Here is a 22354-nt window from a genome sequence, read left to right as displayed (position 1 = left end):
TGTATCACATCTGTAATAAATCTTGGCGCCCAAGGCAAAACGCCTTACATTTGTCTAGTCTGTCTTAATCGAGGTGTGTCTTAAATAGTTTTGATTCCTCAGTTCTGAGTGCAAACAGAAAGCAAAAGCTTTTTACTAAGAAAACCTTACCCTAGGGTACCTAAAGCTCACTCTATAAAACAGCAGTTCAACTGCTTCATCATCAAAGTCACAATAGATTCTGTATCCTCAGCTATCCACGAACTAGAAACAATCCGAACCCTGAGATATGCAGATCTCCAGGTCCTTCTTCTGCTCGAATTCGTCCCGCAACACCCAGTATATCCTTTCCAGCGCATTTCCATAAGCTCATGCGAAAACCGTCCCCGGGCAGGCGTGACATTTAAGCGACATTTGCATTTTTGAAAGTTCTTCGGCGCCGCTCGCTAAACAACCGTCCACTTCGGGCGGACTAATAAAATTCCACGGTATCGCGATATACATATTAACCTTTCGAGAGACCAGTCGACCGAGGAGATCCCCCGGTTCGATAGCTGAAAATACATCCGCGGTGCGCCGGCGTCGATGAATCTCGTAACAGCCCGGGATAGACGCGCGTGCCGTCGCCATTTAGTCAATAGCTTGGGCAGACATTGACATTCGAGGCGTTACGCGATCTCCTGTGAACACACGACGTTCGATTGTCCACGAAGACAGGATGTTTCTCTGCAACTAGCCTTCCTTCCTTGGTCCACCTGTGCATCTCACAGAAACTTCGGAAACAGTTCGAACGCAGCAAACAAATAAAGAAAAGCAAGAAACGGCTACCGGGAATCCGGGCAGCCGGAGCGAAATCACTCAACGGTGGTGACCCGCGGGCACAGGCATTCCTCGGCGAGCGGATTCCATGAAAACGCTCGAGCACGGCGCTCAGCATCCGCGTGTGCGCATGCATATGCAGGGCGTGTCTAATGCGCCACGACTGTTCCAGGTTGTGAGATTCCTTGTTGAAAAATTATCGCTGCCGTGCGATCGCAACAACAATTCCTCCAGGCTGATGTGTGCTGTGTTCGCGGCACCGCCGCGGGAATTAACCTTGCCCGGCGCTCGCGTAACCGGCTGGATTCGAAAGCGATGCCGATCAGCTGCTGCGGACGAGCTGAAAAAGACGTAATAGGACTGCAGCCGCGGAATAGGAAGCGATTTCGCGCAGGGTCACGCGAATTAAGGTCTAATAAGCCACTGTGCGCCGTGATAAATCAATTCTTCGGCTTATGTAACGCGACCTCGTGTTACCTGCCAGATAAACACGTACGAAACTTGTCACTTTTAGTGCTACGGCTATCAACAATGGTTGAATAACCGTTTCCTAATTTTTGCGTAGAGTTTGTTAGATACTCTGTTATCGCATCTCCATTTAACGCTAGGTTTACAGAGATTTTTCATCAAATTTCTATTTTTGAAGTAACGTTTAGGTGTCTAATCTTCTCCCAATAATTAATACACCTATTCGATAAGATATTCTCCAATTAAGGAAAAGAATCAGTTGACGAGCGTTGTATGCAAACAGTGTAGCAGAATCAGTTACTTAGTTCAATAGTGCTAATTACAGTACGGCTCGATCACGAGGAACCTTTGTTCACTCGAAACCTTTATTCCCTCTTCGGGTTTCGCGCGGAATCGTTCCTCTGCGCTCTCTTCCGAGCGTGCACGTCTAAAACTAACGGCACATCGCGCAAGTAATACGAAACCATTAGGCTTCAGTTCCTATTACATTAGTGGACACTGGTTTATTCATAATTAATTGCCTCCTACAATTGCCGTATCGCTGTCAGCGAAGAAGACATCTTAAAGGAACTCGGAAAGGGGGACGAGGCTCGTGAATCGCTTTCGACGATTAGCTTGAAGGATCCCAAGGATTCCCAGATTTATTCACGGCCACTATGAATAGAACGCTAATCTATAGTGCACAGTTATAGGCGCAATTTTTATTTGCGGAAACTCCGAATTAAAATACTTCTGACCAGGCTATTACTGTCTGTTGTCTAGTCCCGAGTCCTCGAAATTTAATTACTAAACTTCGAAGTGCGTTCATACACGTATTTTGACCATTAAGATAGGAGTGATTTTTAAGTGAGATTAAATTGAAAATAATTACTTATTTTTAGACATGAGGTCTTCCTTAAAATGAATATTCCCAAGTGAGACTTTTTTATGCGGTCCCTCTCCACCGCATGAAAAAAATTGTCATCGATATGATACGAACAATTATTCGTTATAGCTATTTATCAAGTTTCTAAATATTTTCTTTCGTGCGTATTTTTAATGCGGTCCCTATCTGCCGCAAAAACAGGTTTGCCTGTTGTTTAATGTTTAGCCCTGAAAATTTAATTATTGGTTCAGGATAGATAGTCTTGTCAGTGCAAACTACTTAAATCCTAGTGACCAAGCAAGAATCCGCACGAACAGAGGACTTGATCAAAGCCCTTCGGTGCCCATAGACCTGCTACCTTCCAGATCACCCGTCACCAAGCATCTTCCATAACGCTAAGCCAAGTTTACCGCTACCTCACGACCCGAAGAGAGCACTTTATTCCTAGATCGCAGTAGGAGCTTTGTGCAACGAATCCCGGTATGTGGAGCAAGTGCGCTGCGTCCGACACACCCTTCGCAACACGTGTGATCGTGCACGCTACTCGCACGCTGAAAGGATCAGTCTGTTCGAGGGAGATCGCCGGTATGCAGGGCCCACACCTCCTCAGCATTGCACCCACAGGCTGACCTACACACGAACGTACACCCAGGCCGCGCCGTGTGCACCGCCACGAGCCCGTATCCCGTTTCCATCGAAAGTTCACACTAATGGCATTTGCTCTACGCCGCGCCGACGTACCAACGTCGGGATTATTACGATTTATTAGCTCACCTATCACGGCCCTGTTCGCGGTTCTGTATCACGATCCGATTAGGGATTGATTTCGGCGGTTACGCCGAACCCGAGGAAACGTGATTCGACGTTCTTTGTAAACGATCCACGAGGAGTAGTCGCTTTAAATCTCTGCCTAGGCGGGATTGTGTCCCCCGTGCGACTCCCGGTCGAGGAATCGAAGATTTACTGTTGGCAGATGCAACATTCTTGCCGGGTATTGCGAAGTAAATTGCGCTGAACGCTTGCAGATATCCTTTAGAGGTTTTGTTACGAGGTTTTAAGGAGGCTTTGGGTGGATGAAGAGTTGGAACCTTGACTTCTCTGAGTTTTATCATTCCTCGAGTTTTGTTCTAGGTGTGTTTAAAATAGAACAATTATTGCACAGCGTCAAACGTTCCCCGTTACTTCCTGTTACCATTTACTATCGGACCCTACACTCTTATTGTCCTTTTGCTGAATTTTTACTGTCAAACTGTTATTGACGAGAAGTGAAATCGTCTTCCGTTCTCGGTGCATATGTCGAGAGGACGTCTGGAGCGTGGTTGTGCATCGAGCGCGCGCTTTGGGAGTTAGATGGAGTCTGCTTTATGGTAGGCGGATCATTCACACCTCCACTCGCGGAGGCCAAGCCGATTGTGGCCTGGGTTAAAGGAAAGGAGTCAGGACTAGCACGTAAGAATTGGATCGCATTCCCCGCTCCACGGGGCATAAAACCGTTGAGATAATATTGCCAGATAGGTTATTTATTGATATCTCGAGCTTAGGCTGCCTTCTTAGCCACGATGCGCTATGCCCGGTGTGCCATCACGGAAACCTTCCGCGAGATCGCATAATGATCTGCTGGCGGCTCGGTCATCTCCCTTCCTCTCATTTCTGTACGAAACCACCCGTGTAACATCCTGCTGGGGAGCCGCGGTGTACCGTTGATAGCCCTAAGAGATGCGAGCGAGATTCGTCTCGCTCTGGCCTCGTCAAGAACTCTTGTAACGCTCTCTTGGGCAGATTCTCGACGGAGCCTGGGAAACTCGACCGGGCGATTTGGTGCGCCCCTTTGATCTCTCTTTGCCCTTCCGTCTGAACTGACGCGCATCGTCGCTGGACCTGGCGCGGATAATTGGATGGATTAATTAACTTGGAGTTCTAGCAGTGATACGGCGTTTTATTATTAGTGGGAACTACAGGTGATTCTGGACTTGGAATCGTATTAGTAGACTGCCAACTGGCATTCTTTTCAATAGCTTATCGCTGTTCTCATTCCTGACCTCAGATTCTAACAGTTATACATACATTTCCATAAATACTCGTACTCTCTGTGTTTAATGAAGAAATTTATCCAAATTAAATGATAGATTTGCTGTTTCCATATCTATTTTTCCATGTACATATTTATAATGAAACATTTATTGGAAAATATAGAACCTATTATTTAATTTAGACAAACTTCTTTAATAGACATAGAAGGTACGAATATTTACGAGACTGACTGTACATGCATACAGTTAGTTCTACGTAATTTCGAGCACGATCCCTGATGAATTATCAAAACTCGGAGCCATATTCTTGTATCAAACTGCCTAGAACACCTATTTAATCAACAGATGACTGTCCACTTACTACCAAAGTGTTCTATCACACCGACTCATCTTCCCCTATCGATGGAGTGACCTGTGTTGCCGACTCTTGCCGACAAGGGCTCCCTACAGCACCGACAGACCAATCTCGCCGACAAGGGCTCCCTATCTTACCAATCGAGCAATTTTATCGACAGAGTTCCCTGTACAAGTCCCAACTTCGCATTCTCCCAGTCTCCATCGAACCTCAATCGCGAGTACACTCGATCCGCGATCTCGATCGCCAGGAAACATCAAAATTCAGGAATGCATTTTTCCCCGCGGCCCTACGCGGTGTTCCGTATCTTATCCGCGGTGTCCTAAGCGAGATAAGCTAGACAAGAGGCGTTCCGCTGGAACGTGAGCGGCTTTACTTGGAAGCTGTCGTCCTATCGGCACTCGGATATTCCAGGAGTAAAATTCCTCCGCGCGCAGATAATTTCCCCCGCGTCGCGGCGATCCAGCGTCCAGCCGTTTGTCCGTGTGTAGGCTTTCGGGTGTAGGTGTAGCACGTAGGCGCGATATATCTCTTCTCACGCGGAATCGTATCTCCGCGGATCTGTTACCAGCGAGAGCACGGCACGAGAGTGTATCTGGAAGCGTGCGCCACGCGAATATTCAAGCTGGCGCTTTCCAATTTCTGTGTTTGGTCCCTCTCGCTTCGTTTTAAGCGGGTCTCCGTCGTATCCCGATCGATTTGCATATTCGAACGCGCGTGGCTCGATGACTTTCCACGCCTTCGAGCCTTATTCTTACAGATCGGTTTCCCTCGCGGATCCTCGCTAGTAAACTCGACGAACTTACCGACGGTCAACGCCGTCTACCGTTACCAGCCACGAGTAGCGTCGTTCGACTTGCCGATTGAGCCGTTTCTTATCCGAATAGGGCACGAACAAATGTTTTCATGGCTTTTCTTCAGTTTCCTTACGATCGTGTCGAGAGAACTAAATGGACGTCTTGGAAGTGGTAATTATGTCTTGTTGGAGTGTCTATTAGGACACTTCGAACAGCGTGGAATTGCAGTCTTAATCGGAATTCTATCGTAGTTAGCTTTATGATTTATCACCAGTGTCCTACCTCACCGACAGAGCGACCTCCGTTATCGACAAAATGTCCTGCATTGCCCACAAAGCTCCCCACCGTAAGGATCGAGCACTCTACCTTACTACCTCATTCTCTCTTGGTTTTAAACCACTCTCCCCTTAAAAATAATGAATACCAATACCCATACAATTACATTCACATATGAATATCCATATTATTTATTCCAGGTCTTTTACTCGTTCACTTAACCGCGATGAGTCGCAGGCGCAACAAAAACCACCTCGTTAAGTAGAGTGGCTGACAAAGTAACATTTCCCCGGCGGTAATCGATATATTTTCAACGAGGCCACTCGCTGGACGCGTTTCTCGCGGAGTCACGGCTCCGTAAATTACACGGGGGAAGGATTACGAGAAATCCGCTTGGAAGAGACAGCGACGTGTGCGCAGAGATTTCCCTCCGCGGGGCGTACGCAGCGCGGTCCCATGCTGATCGGTGCGCTGGTTAGAAGCAATTAATTACGGGAACGAGCGATTAATGATCTTAAACCTTCGTTCGACCGGGCTCAGAGCATGACTGGTGAAAAAGTCTTCTCTACTCCGGCTGCCTAGCGCCGACTGATCGAACCCACTTTCGCGAGCGGATTTTTCTCGGCGAGGCGTTCGATTATAACCGGTACCTTCGTCCGTGTATACCTCGCATAACATTTGAAAATTGGGACTGCCATTTAATTACGAAAGAGGGAACTTCCAGGAGGGCCAAATGTTTCCAGATATCGTACCATTTTATTCCTTAAAAAATTTTGAGAATTTAGGAGAAGCAATAGTTGAAGAAATTACTACTTACAAACAATTTTTCCTCTTTATACTATTAGTATAGATTTAGAAGGGAAAAGCAGCCAATCGAAGGTAAACTATATCTTTTGCATTCGAGGTCAAGAGGTTCCACTTGGTCGTTCGATCGATCAGGAATAAATGATATCAGTCCGACTGACCCACATCGGACTCAACGCGTTCTCGACTCAAGAATTCGCTACGTGTGCCGTAAATATCGTATTGACCTAAAAATCCTTTTACATCCAAGTATATCTACATCACCTTATGTCTAACATTCGAGAAAAGGACCCCGCTATGAAAAGCTTGTCCTTCGCGGGGCGTGTCCCATAAATTCCTGCGACTGCGTTGCCATTTCTGAAAAAGGAGAATTGTGGAGCAAACCTCGCGACAGAAACGCAGAGTACTCTTAAAAGGTATAAAGCCTGAACTGCGTATGGTATTGATATTGGTTCGTATACAATTGACCCTAACTAGAGAGCATCGCAAGCGCCGGCAACGAAGAAAGGAGCAATTAAGCGCGCCGCGTAACACACTTTCCGAATACGGCGCCGAAGGCCTCGTGCTCGGGATTGTTTACGCGGCACTAGCACCGACAAGGTTCCTGCCCATCTCGAGGCGCGTTGCATCAATGGACAAGTATTTTATTTAGTACAAGATCCGAGGCGGCGAGGTCGCGAGTTGAGAAACGCGTGACCTCCATTTACGCTTGATCGTCGTTCTATATTCTACGTTTACGATAGTCGACGTTTGAAAACTATTGTTTTCCTTGGTGTGCTATACCGATTTGGACCTCAGTCTAGCCCTGAGACACGCGACAGTTTTTAATCCACAAAACCCTTATGAATCAAGAATCGAGGATACACTGAAACGACGTCTGACGTGAGGGGTTAATACTACTGCTAGCGCGCGAACGCTGCTCGGCAGTAGTATAAGACGCTTAGCCAGACATCTCCCGGACGAATTTATGACAATTAATTACTTGAATACAAAGCCTCAAACTAAATTTTATCATTCTTGATTTTCGTCTTTTTTTGGCATGCAGAACAACCCCAAAAAGTTTCAGATGTCTGACACAACAGAACACAAGACATTCTCATGTTTAAATTAAATATAAATTATTATTGTTTGCTGCGTTTTCAGTGTTCATTCCATTTTCTGCCATTATCTTTCCATGCCAGATTGCTCGATCCTTCAATGTTCACCTATTTTGGAAATACACGGTGTAAAAATTCAGACTAGTCACCGGTTAGAGCATCAACGGAAGACCTTGCAGGAACTCTAATTACAGTTTGCCTGGCCTCGCAAGGAATAGTCTTGTTGTAACAGGCGACCATGTTAGGCTATAAACCGCGTAGCGAATGTCACAGTAAATATTAATGGCATCGTTTACATTCTGAATAACAGGTAGCAGAGTCTCATGTCACTCGTGACGAATTGAATCTCATTATTAGACTGCGTATTTTATGCACTCGTACCGTGATATATTGTAAAAAAACATGCAAAAAGTATACATAATTCATGTAGAATATATTCTAATTTAATACATATACCTTTTGGTTTTGCTTAGCATACATTTGCCATATTTGTGGCACGAATGCATGAAATCCACAATTTACTTATTATTGAATGTACCTATTCAAAACGAAATATTAGTATTATGTCATTAATCAACAAAATATATTCGATGCGTACTATGTATACTATTTGCATGTTTTATTAGCATCCAAACAATCTTCATAAGGTTGTTACAATAATATCCATCAAAATATTTTCACGATAGTTGTGAACCGAACCGTCAATAACATCAGCCATTCGTTCCTGGCCTTTCCCTTTTCTATCGTATTAGACATTCAGATTTAGCGCGCAATTACGATAATCAGAGTCGTGTTGGGTAATCGCCTCATCTGTAAACGATCATCGTCTTTGGAAATGAACCAATGATGGAAACGATGGAACCGTCTTAACAAACGGGTTTATTCTTCCTTGGATGCCAGGTCTACTTGAAGTTGAGAAGGTCGAGTCTGGTTATGTAATTAGCCAAGAGAACGCTGTTACGAGAACGCCCTGGTACCGTGTGGGTGGTCCACGACCACTGCTGCCAAACGGTGGCACAATACCAGTCGTATACATTACACGTCGATACTGCGATCGACGGTAACCTATTACTCACCGGTTCCTCGCATGCCTGTTGTCTGCGTTTTCTGAGCGGCATTCTATACGTATCGCAAACCACACGAAAGAAGTATCGTTGCTGAAACCCGCAGAAGAATCCAAACAAAGGAATACGGTTCAATATTTTGAATTGCAGTTTTGTGATGAAGGGATTGATATCCTTGATTCAGTCTTTGAAGTATTTAAAGATTATTTAGCTTTAATTTCTTAGTATAAGCATAGTGTTATACATATAAGAAAATTAATACAATCTCGAAATTACTTTTTTTTTAATTCATACCAGCTTTGACTCTTCAAGTCTGTTCCTTTCGGAATCACTAAGAGTAATACTGTGTAAAGTCTTTCTCTTCTCAGGCAGAAGTGTCTTCGACCATTCGAGCTACAGATTCGACCCACTTCTTCCTGATTCCCTCTTCCCTCGTTAACAAAGGGGACACCGGGATTAAAATTCATAAACCTCTCCGTATAAAAGTCCCGCGTCGCAGACTCTTGGGAAATACAATGAACAACGGTAGGTTACGAGTCTCCTGGATACTTGATCCCACGACCTTGCGAAGTGGGTCGCGCAACGGGGTAGGAGACGATTATGTTGAGTCAAACATGCGCGGGCATAATCTACGTGTAACACACTTAACATGTACGGAACAAAACGGCTCGGTCCGTATCTCCGCGATCTCGTGGAACCCTGGCGACAAACCATAAACCACCGACACGACATACTCTTCGACAAGCGTAAATTGTTCATCGAGGACTCGCTCGCGAGTACCTTTTGCCGTGGCTTCGATTCACGCCGTTGATTGGATGAAAGTCTCGTCGAGAAAGTAATTGAATCGTCGACGTTCCAGGCTCGTCGCAGAATCCATCAGCAATTAAGATTTGTAAACTCTAATACACGGCGAATGCTATTTTGCAGTACTGAAAGTTTGCAACGATCAACGTGACTTGGAATTCTTCTCCTAACAAACACTGTCAAAGAGTATTGAATTAGGAATACCGAGAAACACTGAGTTATCTAAACAATTCTGTTTGGCATGGGGGTTGAGGAGAGTTCCTGGATTACGAAGAATTCCTCTGACTCTATGTAAATACGACGTAGAGTCTCAATTAACGTTTGAATAGGACTGTTTGCAGCCTGCACACCCTTTAGGATCTTCCCAGTGACCAAAGAACGATTGCACTTTTGGTACACAGACCTTGGTATAAAAATCTTCAGAGGACACAGACGTTCAATTTTGTGTTCCTTGTCTCCTACGAAACATTAACGGATAATTTAACAAATTTTCTAAGAAGAATACATATAATTTTCTCCGAGGTTCCACGCTCAGGCGCGCGTGCGATCGTTGAAAAACCGCGGCCTCGGTCTTTCCGCGAGAACGCTCGCACGCGGTTCTCGGTTGAGCGACATAAGTGATCTATTTGCGGACTACTGAACGCGAAACGAACGAACGTGTACCCGAGATTACGTTGTCAGGCGGAGTAACAAAGTACGGGGCGCGAAAGACCGGCGAGCGAGTTAATAAACTCGCGGACCACGTCCCCGAGGATAAGTCCGCGGCGGCCTTGCTGCGGGACACGCTTTAAGCACCTGATCGTTATAATCGATAGCGTGGTCAGAAGTATGCAAAATACGCGGATAATCTCTTCGGCGAAACCGAGGAGCTGGGGGCAAATGGAACAGCAGAGGTAAACGAGTCGCGGTCGTCGTTGCTCGAGTGTGCGCTCAACAATTTTCCCTTTCCGATGATTCCATATGGCGCTGGCAAGTTTGACCTTTTAAGCGCGCTGGGATATGCTGCAGCAGAGATAACACTGTTATTAGGATCGACTTAAAAGGAGAGTGTAGCGGTGGAGGCGCGATGAAAAAACATTGCATTCGCGGTCTATTCTGGGAGTTGTTTCCTTTGTTTAATTTTTATTTGAGTGTTGGGGAAAAAGAAATGTAAAACTGAAGAGACTGTATATGCTTAGAAGAGTGAAAATAAGAGTAAAAATAAATATCACTATAAATGATTGATTATGCAGTTTCCAATAGCCTGTCTGAAGAGCTCTTCGTGGGTCATGTGGACTATTTAGGAGGACGTTGCCCTCACGCGTAATGATACGCTCCGCGCACGAAACAATAATTATTCGTTGCGATATGGCGCGCGAGTCCGTTCCGCGTGACAAAGCATCGCGATATTCCCGCGATCGGTGTTCCCCAGGCCGAGAATAGCCGCGTGTGCAACAGAAATTCTGCAACGGCGCGCAAGGACACCGATGAGGACCACTCGAACGGGACAAGTACGGTTATTGCGCCACTCGTAGCTCTCCATATTGGAAGTGGACTGAATAACTTTCAGGAGCCGGACGATTGCGAAAGGCAAACAATCGCGGCGCGCGGAGGGACCTGGCCGCCACGATTGGCCGCGCAAGGTGTCTGTGTACAGGGAAAATACGCATGGGTCGTGTTTACTCGAGGAAAATAAAGGTTCCAAGCCGCGGATCGCTTCCTACTTTCAACCGGGCCGGAACAATGACGAGGAATCGACGAGGGGAGTCTGGACGCTAGCTAAATTCGAGGTTGGTCGTGCGAGACGAGTTATTGGATTTCTTCTTTGAATTGTTGTAGGGTACCCTTTTTGGGGAAAATTAATAGTTGCTTTCTATATTGCAACTTTGTTAGAAACTCGACGCCATGGAAGCTGAAAGAGGTTCTCTTTCGTGAATTTTTTTCTCGAACACTATCGACGGGAGTTGTCCTAAATTTCGCAGATTTCTTCATAGACGATTCTAGAAGACATGTAATTTTTTATAACGACTCAAATTCAATCTTAACCATCCTCGTGTCAAATTTCTTCAAACTATCAAGCTCACCATTCGCAATCAACTCTACGAAAGTACCTACGCGAATTCAAGGTTGACTCTCGCATCGGCTGAAGCCCGATCAAACGCATTCAATCCAACGTCACATGCGCTCGGTCCCGATAAAAGTGAAGAAAAAGTGGCAGGAGTAAAGACCATGATCGCGAGCCGTGCTTCCCTTAGATACACAAAGCAGCAAAGTGCCGGCACACCTTCTCATTTTTCCATCTCGTTAGACCTAACGCGATGGAATGAGGGGTTGCACCGTGCACGGGCAACGATGCCCGGCGCGTCTACGAATGACAGCCATTTCCAGCTCTCCGATAACCCATTGAGGAGTCTCGGAGACGGAATCGTCGAACCGTTTGGCGGCGTTCGAGAGGAGAACCGATTACGTGGCACGGTACCGACGAGAACAAAACGACTCGATCGGCAGATTGAAATGGAACCTCCGCGAAGGGCAATTAAGCTCCTCTCTTTGCATTGCTACCCCCGATTACCATAACCAGAATGTCGCAACCGCGTAAAGGGTATTATTATGATACGTGGAAGCGTACGATGCGAGGGTTCATCGAGTTTCTTGTCGGTCAATCAGACGGCCGGTGTTCAACACCGGTCTACAGCGAGAGAGAGGCCGAGGCTTTTTCATCGGGGCCGCGGTTTGCAAATTGCAACACTGCCACGACGGTAATTCCCCGTCTCGGGATGCCGGGGCCTGCAATTATTTGCATAGCGTCAACGATTCCAGCCCCAGGAATCCCGGTGGCGCTGATAGCTGGCCATTTTCATACATTTAACAGTTCCCCGTATCAATCGGTGCCGGACGTCTGGTTGCTCGGTCATTTTCGCTCTTGAATCGCAACTGGGGAACGTGTCATTATAACATGGCGTTTTATTGTCGAATACTCGCGCGCTTTCGTTCGAATTCCGTTGCAATTCGGTCCTGTGACTCGAGAAGAGACCTCGAAGGTCTTTTATATTTTTATACTTTTATATACAGTTCTTTTTCAAAAGCAGTCTTCGTGCGAATCGGTGACAGGAAACAGACGTAACAGGTCCCAAACGAAAGGAACAGTATTTGGAAAAGTAATTTCCACGTTGTTGTTGTTGTGCAAACAGGGTGCAGAATTTATTCTTTGATTTCACTTTTCCCATCGGGTTCCCGAGCAAAGTACAGGACACCGCTCGGTTACGTAACGATATTATGCAAATACGCTTTATTAAATTCATCGACGAATATGTCGAAAGAACGCGGATCGGCGTGTCTGGTAAAACGCAGGTTGTTTTTCAGCCGCCATCGATAAATTACAATGTTGCTCGGTGCGCGGAGAGCGGCACTTATCACGCACACGTTCCAACACGCGCGCTTATCCCGTAAGCGACGGTCAACGATTTCCTCAAACGTACGAATTACTCCGATAAATCTTTATCACTGTTGATTATATTTTCTAACGATTCATGATCTACACATGCGCTTGGTTTCAATTGAATTTAAAATTTTGAAATTGAAAAAAGGAGATCCTGCAGTAGATAAACGTATATACATAATGTGTCATAGTAAGGATAGCAGAACATGTAAATTTATTTATATGAATATTTTGATTCGTTTATAGAAACTACTTCTACCGTGTCTACCTCGTAATGCTTAATTTATAGTCGACCAATATTTTTTTAAAAGTCCCTACTAGCGTCGACTCGCAAAATAATTAAAATACATACTTAATATTACTCGCGAGTAGAAAATTTCTGCTTCGAATCCGTGCAAACATCTACTGGTGCGCCCTCGCTGACGGTTTTCTTCGTATGCGATTGCATTACCCTTCTTTTCCGTCCAATTATCGTAACTGGACGGTGCCTTTCCTCTTCCTGTGTCGTGGCTTATTACAATATTATGCAAACACGTTGCCGCGGTGTCTCATTAGATGGCCACGATGATCAGCCTAATGGCACGTCTTTGAACGTCGTTCTTTCTACCGTAGGAGGGAGCAAATACATTTTCCGCGGCTTTGTGATCCCACACTCCTCTCCTCTTCGTCGCTCCGGTCTGCTCGAAGCCTGCCTCGGTCCCATTTAATCAGCATAACCGAGAGGCATCGTTCCATTCATGATCTCCGCGGCCATCTCCACGTTCTGATAAGATCATCTCCGTTTCTGCGTTTCCAGCGGACTCGCCAGCCTCCATCTTGCGCAAAACGAATGCATCGAAGAAAACTGGTAATGTTGGTTGCTGGATTTCCTTGATACTGGCTTGTTTTCATTCATTTCCTACCTGTCTAAAGCTCAACAAATTTCCTCGCTTTTAATTGCCGAACATACCATTTCGTTCAATTAATTTTCGACGTATAAATTCCAAAACAAAATACGATAAGATCATCGCTTTCTGTATCGATATTTTCCTTTAGCAATTTTTGTCTCATATTTTCAATTACTTCAATGGCACGTTATACAAAATGTAGATGCCTTGGCCTTGTTTGAAAAAAATATAACGCTCCCTGTGTCAATATCTTCTCACTCCTTATTAATTTTTCTTTCGAATTTTGAATGACTTCAATGGCTCGTCATATAGACTGGACTCAGAGCTAGACAACCCTTCTCGTCTCTAGCTTCCTGGATCACCGACTCGTGAAGTCTCTGAATTCTGGGATTGTCGAATTCTGAGATCCCAGCTACTTGAATCCGCGATTCCCCCCTTCCACCCCCAAAAAATGAAACATTTAAGTAATCAAGCAAGAGACACCCCGAACAGTACTCGTACCCTCTCCAAGTATCCATCACCGAAAACACGACCTATCCTCCATAAAATTTTCTTAACCGCGCAATGGTCTCTAACGCATCGGTAGAAAGGGAACGAGAACGAACGAGACGTCTATCGCGCGAGGAGGAGGTGGAGGAGGAAGAAAAAGGTCGGTCAGAGGGAGAACGAAACGGAAAGTGAACCGCCACGTCTGGCCTGGTGTGGGTGTACACATCTCCGTGTGTACCTGGGACTCGCACTGTGTACCTGGTGCGCGTACTCTCGACTCCGTGTTCGTGTCCGTGTACTCCCTCGTTCGCTTCCTCCCCCGTGCTCCCCTGGTCCCTTTCTCCGTTCCCTGTGTTCGCGGCCTGCCAGCAGAGACGCTGGCGCCTGCGGCGATTGCACACGGCACAGGTGTCCGTCCGCATTATGCCTCGCGTACGGTACAGTGACGTCGCCGCCGCGAACACCGAGCGACATTGTAATTTGTAAATTACATCTCTCGCGGGCCGAGAGGAGTGGGGGAGATCCCAGGACTGTTCCACGAGAACCCCCTCGACCCCTGCAGCCCCCGACGCGGCTAACTTAATGAACCACCGCGCCGCGTGTTTGCATAACGTTGTAATAACACGTGACGCCCGCTGCCTTCCGGTTATGATAATGGCCAGCGAGGACGGGGGCGAGGGAACGAGCCGGACGACTGACAGATCGGGTGGAAACGCAGAAACCGAGGTGATATTATCGGGGAGGGAATGCGAAGATGGTCGAAGGCATCGTGAACGGGACGTTTGCTTTGAGCTGATCTGACGTGGTATGGGGGTTGAGTTTGACGTGGAACTCGGGGTGAGATACTTTAGGGGATGAAGGATTTTTTAAAATTAAAGTTGGGGTATAGGATGCTTTGATGTTGCCTTAATTTTTTTGAAGAATGCCTGGGAAGTTCCTAATGGTTCGATCATCTGGTCGCCAAATGTCACAGGACACAGAAATCTTCGGGAATCCAAAGATTTCAGATTTCACGTGTTTTTGATCTGAGGATTCCAAGACTAATACGAATACTATCCATATCAAGAAATATTCTTCGTCCCATACGATATTTAGTCAGAATTCTACTCTATTCATCTGAATCAGCAACGAAAGTTCGCGCGAAATTAGTCCACCACGGTTGAACCTATCGACAAAAAAAATGCAGCTTCGAATCGGACGGGCATGCGGCCGCGATCTCGAGCGCTGCCACGATGAAAATGAATTATGCGCACTGCCAGGTTATCGGCGTTTATGTCGCGCCGTAAATCGGTCCTGACACCTCGCGGAATGAAATCAGTGGTTGTCAGAGCGGAGCGCGTTGCCTCGGCCCCGAGCCGATACTTTCCGCGGCGCGATTTCGCAAACCGCGGCCCGTTCGGGGCTGACAGGTGTCTCTTACTTAATAATCATCGTGACTCCGTCGATGTATCCGCAATTATGCCTACGCGCGATCGTTGCGAATTTACCGCCGACGTGATACCCGCCCCTGCCATGCCGCAAAAATACAAGGCGTAAATCACGCCGGGACCGAATTATTACCTGCTGAACGACAGGGGGGGGGAGGATTGGGGAGGGTGGATCGAAACTTGGAAAGGTTTTACATTTGTGAACACTGGGTGTGTAGATATATCGGGTTGGATGTAAGCAGAAGTTCGGTATTTTGTCTGGGACGCTCTACTGGCGATGTCTGACCAGTGACGGTTCCGTTGACCTATTCTACTTGCGCGACTGATCTTCTCTTGGCTCCGACAGCTCCCGACTCTGGGATCTCCGGAGTCTGGAATTTGTAGATCCTCTTAGGTATGAAAATACACGCTAATTGATGAAGAGTGTGACGTCAGAGATGACTTGGAAGTTCCAAGGAAAAGTAGACTCGCCAGAAGTGACCTCATAACGCAAAGGGTTAAAGGATCGACAAAAATAAATTTTTCTGTTAACTAACTGCCTTTCATACGTTCGAATTCCAACACACACGGGATAAAGGAACACTACATTGACAAACTACAATCCAGATTACCCCCCGCGCGTACAGTGCGTTCGCATTCCACGCAACGCGGAATGATTTAGCGGTCGTCGAACGGAAAGCGGCACAGTCACCGAGGTGTAATTGAAATGTTATTAAATGTTAACTGTCCCTTCGGGTGCGCAACGACTCGGTCGTAACGCCGGCTGGTGCCGGTTATAAATAATCATTACCGCGAAAATTTACGACTATCTCTCGCCTCGATGGAATTTTTCTCTCCTCTCTGCTGTTTAATATCGCAACCATCGTATTTGCACATAAACGCGGAGAACAATGCAACTCTCAAGGGTTAGCTGCCGTGGAAAGGTGGGCCCTGATCTCTACCACGCCTAGGTGGGAGTCGACCTTATCCCAGGCGAGAAAAACCTCGTTTCGAATCGCCTGGGCGCGGGAGCCGCGGCGTTACACTTCAGGAGCGCGTTCTATCACTAACGAACGTCGAGAAATTGTGAAACGGGTGCAACCAGGTCACTGAAACTCCTAATTTACTGTTTGGGAATAAGTAGAGCCTGAGTTTAGAGTAGTATGTACTAAAAAATGCTTTTGAACATCCCAAAAGCTAGGCTATTATCTACATCGTATTCTTCAACTAGCAAGAGCTACCAAAAGCTTAGAAGCAATCGCGCCAAGAACCTTCCTACGTTCCTTCCCAACTTGCACACGCATTTTCCCAGAGTTCAACGCATGAGCAAACATCCAAGGCCTCTCGCTACGAGCGCTCGCGAGTCGACAAACACAGAGACCAGCCCGCAGACATCCCAGCCTGCCTGGTTTCCCAATTTCACTTCGCCCCCGCAACGATGAACCTGTTCCTCGCCTTGAAACGACTCGTTTCAGGAAAGTCCACGCCGTGGCGACCCGGTTTCGCTGCGCCCTAGGTTATTATTCAACAAATTATCGCTCCCTCGTCCTTCGAGGATGTTTCGAAACGTATCCACTCGGCTTATCTCTCATCGAGGACTTTCTTCGAGGTGGATCGCAATCTCGCCCCGTGGTACACAGATACCCCTGCTAGACGCCTTCAGAATCTCGGCGCGGCTCGTATCAGCAACGTTCATCTGGCAACAGAGCCTAGGTATCGCTAATACACAGGCTCATTTAGATTTATGCACCGGGAGCGCGACACATTCCGCACCGACGCGGACGGGAACGAATCCTTCACGTACATCGCGAGAATACGTCTAGCGGTCCTCTACAGGGTGTACTGGAAAACGTTGATCCTCGGACATGGACGGTGTCTCGTCGAGGTACACGTCTCGCTGGCGATAACTAAGGGTGTCGCAGCGACGGAACGTTCGGGAGACAAATTTATCTTCCATCTGAACGCGCCGGTGCTAGATAAGTCGGTCTGTGGTACACCTGCGTGTATTAGTGAGTCATTGGTGGCAGGAGGGAATGCATGGACTCCTCGGTGTCGGAGACCCGGGCGAAATTCTTAAGTATAGTCACTCGATGAAAATTAAGGGCTGGCGGACCGGACTTGCTTTATTGATCCTAAAGAGGCCATGGGCTGAGGTAATGAGGTAGGTAGCGAGATAAAATGGCTGTCTGGCCTGCAATTTTAAAAGGGTGACGTTTTCTGAGAAAGTGATGTATTTTTATTCTTTTAAGGTCCTTGACACTTGAGTTTGAAGTAACCGATTCGAACAAGTTCAGACTAGGAAGTATGAATAATAAGGTGCTACCAAGAAATTCTCGAAGTAGAACCTCTACAGTTGCACGTAAACACTTTCAAACGAAAGCTCCGCTAAGCAATCACCCGTCCACTTATGGACACAGTGCAGAGGACAAAGCTCGCCTGCAAGCATCGAGGTTCTACTTCAGTAAACAAATTTCGGATAACTCGATGCAAAATTGATGGATATACAACTTTGATACGAGACAAAGCACCTAGTCGATCGATCGATAGTTTGGCCTCAAAGACAAGTGCCCTTTGTTCCAGAGCCAAAATGGAGTCAAAGTTAACTTTCCAATTATAACTTTCCCATCGATAATTCATCCACGACCAGTGGTTTAACGACTGTGTATATCGATTGTTCCCTTACTGAATTACAATCTTTTTTAAATAACACACCTTCCTGTTGCATCTCTTCGTAGCTTTGAATAAGGCGTACAGGTTAATAGCTTCGGACAGTTATTCCAGGTATCTCAGGATCTCGGTTCAAGGGTGTTTGAAAGAAGAAACTTTAAATTGAACGCTCCTAAGAATAATATCTAAGATGAAGCCTGATCTGATTGAAACTTGGAATACCTACAGCTTCAAGCAAAATATGACCATCTACTATTAATTCACCTGGAATATCCAAATTCCCTGGTCACCCGAAGCATCAATTATCCAGAACCCTCGCATGTCCTATCCAAGTAGGAACATCCGTTCCACCGTGTCAAGAGTTTCAGCTCACCCTGTACGTCTCTGGAGAGCGACACGACGAACAATGCGAGTTTCAGAGGATTTGTTGTCGCCAGCATGGTGAGTTACATCGGTCGGATGTACCACGCCTAGGCATATAAACTGGCCCCTTATCCGGAGCGAGAAAAAGGATGTTTTAAGTCGTTCGTTCGCTCGCTCGCTTGTTCGCGGCGCGGGCCGAGCGAATCGCGTCGCTTTAAGCAGATTTATAATCCGTGGAGGTGACGCATGCTTCATCGACGGAGATGGAAAGAGGTCCCCTCCATTGTATGCAATGTCACGCGAGCGCGTTATCGCCGGATAGGAAATAATCGCACCGTTCCTCGAAACCCTTAAAGAATTAGTTATTATCATGTATACCTAAGAACTAATTCTGAAACCTCAGGATCGTCTGAGACCTCCTGGTCCTGGCACCTCTGAATTCGAATTCTCAATCGTTGTATCATCGATAGAAAATATGGGTATAATCGAGAAGGATCTTGGAGGTTGAGCGACAGAGGCTGCGCGATGTCGGTAAAACGGATAAAGAAGACGAAAGGAGGGAAAGAGGAGGAACACGAGTGGAAGTCGAGGACGCATCGACACGTCCTGCAACGAGTATCGAAGCTAATAGTCAGCGAGTAGATCGCGATCCCTCTTCGCGGGCCGACGTCGAATTACTGACCGAACCTCGCGGCATCGCGCATCCGACTGTACTTTAATTGGACGATCGTAATCAGATAATGGCGGAGAATTAATAATTCCGTGGAAGAAGGGCCGGCTGGGGGGAGCAAAAAACAACCACGACGATTTCCGAGAAACACTCCGCGCGTACGCTATCAGTTGCCGGCGATTCTCTAATTCTAGGACCGATCTAACGTTCGATGCAGGGGTTCTCAAGCCTCTCTACCTCGTGGTCCACTCCTGATTATTATTTGTTTGTGTACACATTCACACTACCAACATTTAGTAATTTGTTTTTAATTTAAAAGTTTGATTAATAGTGTCTCATCATAATTTCCTCTTCATATTTAAAAGAAACTGCCTCCAAAATAATCCATAAACTTCTTCCTCAAAAAAATCAGAACATCAACAAAATCCAGAGCTTTCTAAAGATTCCTGGATCGCCAAGAATGCACAATTCATTACGTACCAAAAATTCTCCATCGCAGATAGCGAGGCACTTAACACGTCGCGCACGACGAGCCATTTATAATCGTAATCGCGGCATTACGCGTTAATCTGTGATAAATCTGCTCGGTCCGCGTACAGAACCGATCCGGGATACGTCGCGGGGAAATGATCGACGACGTCCCCCTCGTATTTCCTTTTGTCAGAATCGTTTACGGATGATCCGAGCCCGTTCCTCGTCGCCGGCGTTCTTCTCTCTTTGCGTTTACGTTCTTATGGATCATTAAGATCGATCGATGAACATTTTCTGCGTATATTTCACGTCTGGTGTACGATGATACAGCGACAGGCGCGGCAAACCGCGACACACGCGACGCGTTCCACGCAACGATGACGCTCGTACGCGTACGTCAAGTTGGCACGACGGAACGGGAAGATACATGGAAGCCAGGAGATAGCACACGAGAAAAATAGAGAAAACGGACACCGCGGACATGCGTGTACGCGCGACTACAGCGATATCGATGACTCCACGCCCGAGACACGTTTGAAAATTAACGTGACGCTAAAGAGGAAAATATCACTGACGGGGTGATCGATTCCGATTTACACGCGATGGACGACCGTTCCCTGTTTCAACGTTTTACCCTGACTGGTCTTTAATGGGCGAGGAGAGCGAGGGGAGAGTTACTCGGGATGATCCAATATGTAGGAAGTTATTAATCAGGCCTATCGTGCATTCTTAGAAACTGTTACTTTTTTTGGATTGCATTCCTCTCAGTGTCGTATTATTTTCATCGATACGGACCTGAATGGTACAATTGGATTATTAAGTTATCATATTTATACAGTTATAAATAGACACGTGCACTTGTTATTAAATATTATAGAATTTAATATTATAGAATTTTCTATGTATACATCACTTTCGTTTTCATATATAGTTAGCGTTCGAGGTTTTCGATTGGAATAATTAATCGTTGGAAATGCGCGTACGAGACGTCTGACGTCTGACGTCTTATACTACTGCCAACGCGCGAGCAGTGATCCCTGTATCGTGCGTCAACCGATGTTCGCGCGCCAGCAGTAGTATAAGTCCCCCGTGTCAGACGCCTCTTAAGCGTATCTTCGATAATTAACCCTTAACCCTTTAGGGTCATCTGGGTTTAAACTGCCCCACCTTTTGCTTAGCTTTACATGCAGGATAATTTTTAACCCACCTCGATATGCTGAAATTAATATATTGTTTTAAGATTTTCGTTTAATTGCTACGAATTAAAAATATTAAATAAGTGAAAATAGAAAAGTATTTCGATCAAAACTCGTTAGGGAGTTATCGAGCAGAGCCGACAAAATCGAAAACGACTCCCTTTCTTTCTCGGCTCGAAATCCACGAGCGTGCCAAGCGACCCAGATGCGGGACGCCCGCGAAAAAAAAAATGAGATAAAGGAAGGGAAAGAGAGAGCTCACGCAAACGAAGGGGAATTGCCTGGATAATGCGTACGTGCAGGTACTCGAAGCATCGGGGAGAAACGGCTCTCACTTTCACGGAGTCGCCGTGACCGAGATAAAGATGGTGGTACCGCTTTACCATCACCATACGCCGGACTGACCACTAGCGTCTCTGCACCATATATGGCTACCGTGTACACAGCAGCGCGCACGTAACGCGCGCATGAGCGCGTGTGCGTGTCCATCCGAGTGTACGTGCTCCGTCTGGCACAGGTAGCCGTCTCGCATGTCGACAGATCCGAAAGGATCGATAGATCAGTCCTTTAATTACGACCCGTATACTGCTTTACCTGGGACTCGACTCCGAGCCTCGCTAGATCCAATCGTGGCGGTGTCCTACTGGCATATGTGTCGCACCGACTATCGCGCCGCCTGTGTTTGATGTTAATCGACCCTCTTCGTCACTCGTTCGCCGATGCCCTAATTGCATATTATTTCCCATCTTCGCGACGGCGCCATTGAAACCTTTGCGTCGTCGACTAGCCGATCCTGAGGAATCTGGAAGTCGAAGAAGAAACTTTGTACTCGAAGTAGGGAACATTCGAGAATCGTAGGTGGGCACTTTTTGGGTCCATTCTTAATGATACATCAGGAGATAATGGGGACGAAAACGAAAATGGGGTCGAAATGTCGTGGTTGTAGATACTGAGAAATGAAGAATCGAAGAAGGTTATTAATAGAAGATTTAATAATAATAGAAAATATAGATTTGTTGAATAGTAAGCTGGTGGTGCACCAACTTTCAACACAAGAAACCCTTTTAGCAGGAGAAATTTTTAGAGTAGAAAAGAAATTGGCCAAAGTTGACCACGTTATTTCAGAAAGGAGAAATATGATCCTACTGCAAATTTCGTAATATCTCATCGAGGAGGGCCCTAAGCCACCGACACAAAGAAACGACGCTTAGGGAGCCGAGGTGTGCGGACCGTACAGTTCGCAGACCGTGCCCGAGTCCATATAGAAATCGAAAGTGGATTCTTAAGATTCGCCATACTCGAAACACTGATCATTCCTACGTGGACCTGCTCCCGACCCTATATGGGCTCGTCATGGATCCGCGAATCTATTCTACGCTCCGTGCTTATGATTCATCTTATCCGTGCGAACTTGATCTGATCTCGAACA

At 46.3% G+C, this 22354-nt stretch overlaps 2 protein-coding genes across 4 annotated transcripts in view; one reads left to right on the top strand and one right to left on the bottom strand.

The window, feature by feature from the left end:
- Window positions 1-22354, bottom strand: part of LOC128881747 (GPI mannosyltransferase 2) — a 113986-nt gene that overhangs the window by 16401 nt on the left and 75231 nt on the right. Inside the window, exons 3-4 of one of the 3 annotated variants that reach the window (XR_008458165.1) lie at window positions 21520-21727; window positions 19-1138 (exon numbers count right to left, since the gene is read on the bottom strand). The gene's annotated coding sequence lies outside the window, so the exon portion shown is untranslated. Of the gene's footprint in view, window positions 1-18; window positions 1139-3643; window positions 4010-21519; window positions 21728-22354 lie in introns of those variants that run through there. The other 2 variants (XR_008458163.1, XR_008458164.1) reach the window with 2 other exon arrangements.
- The window catches only part of LOC128881731 (uncharacterized), a 125662-nt gene that overhangs the window by 36260 nt on the left and 67048 nt on the right, over window positions 1-22354 (top strand). The window lies entirely within an intron of this gene.

The sequence above is a fragment of the Hylaeus volcanicus genome, chromosome 1 (assembly GCF_026283585.1).
Source record: "Hylaeus volcanicus isolate JK05 chromosome 1, UHH_iyHylVolc1.0_haploid, whole genome shotgun sequence".
In the NCBI taxonomy this organism is placed as follows: Eukaryota; Metazoa; Arthropoda; class Insecta; order Hymenoptera; family Colletidae; genus Hylaeus; species Hylaeus volcanicus.
Note: the sequence above shows the minus strand (reverse complement) of the source record. Positions and strands in the feature narration are given on the sequence as shown.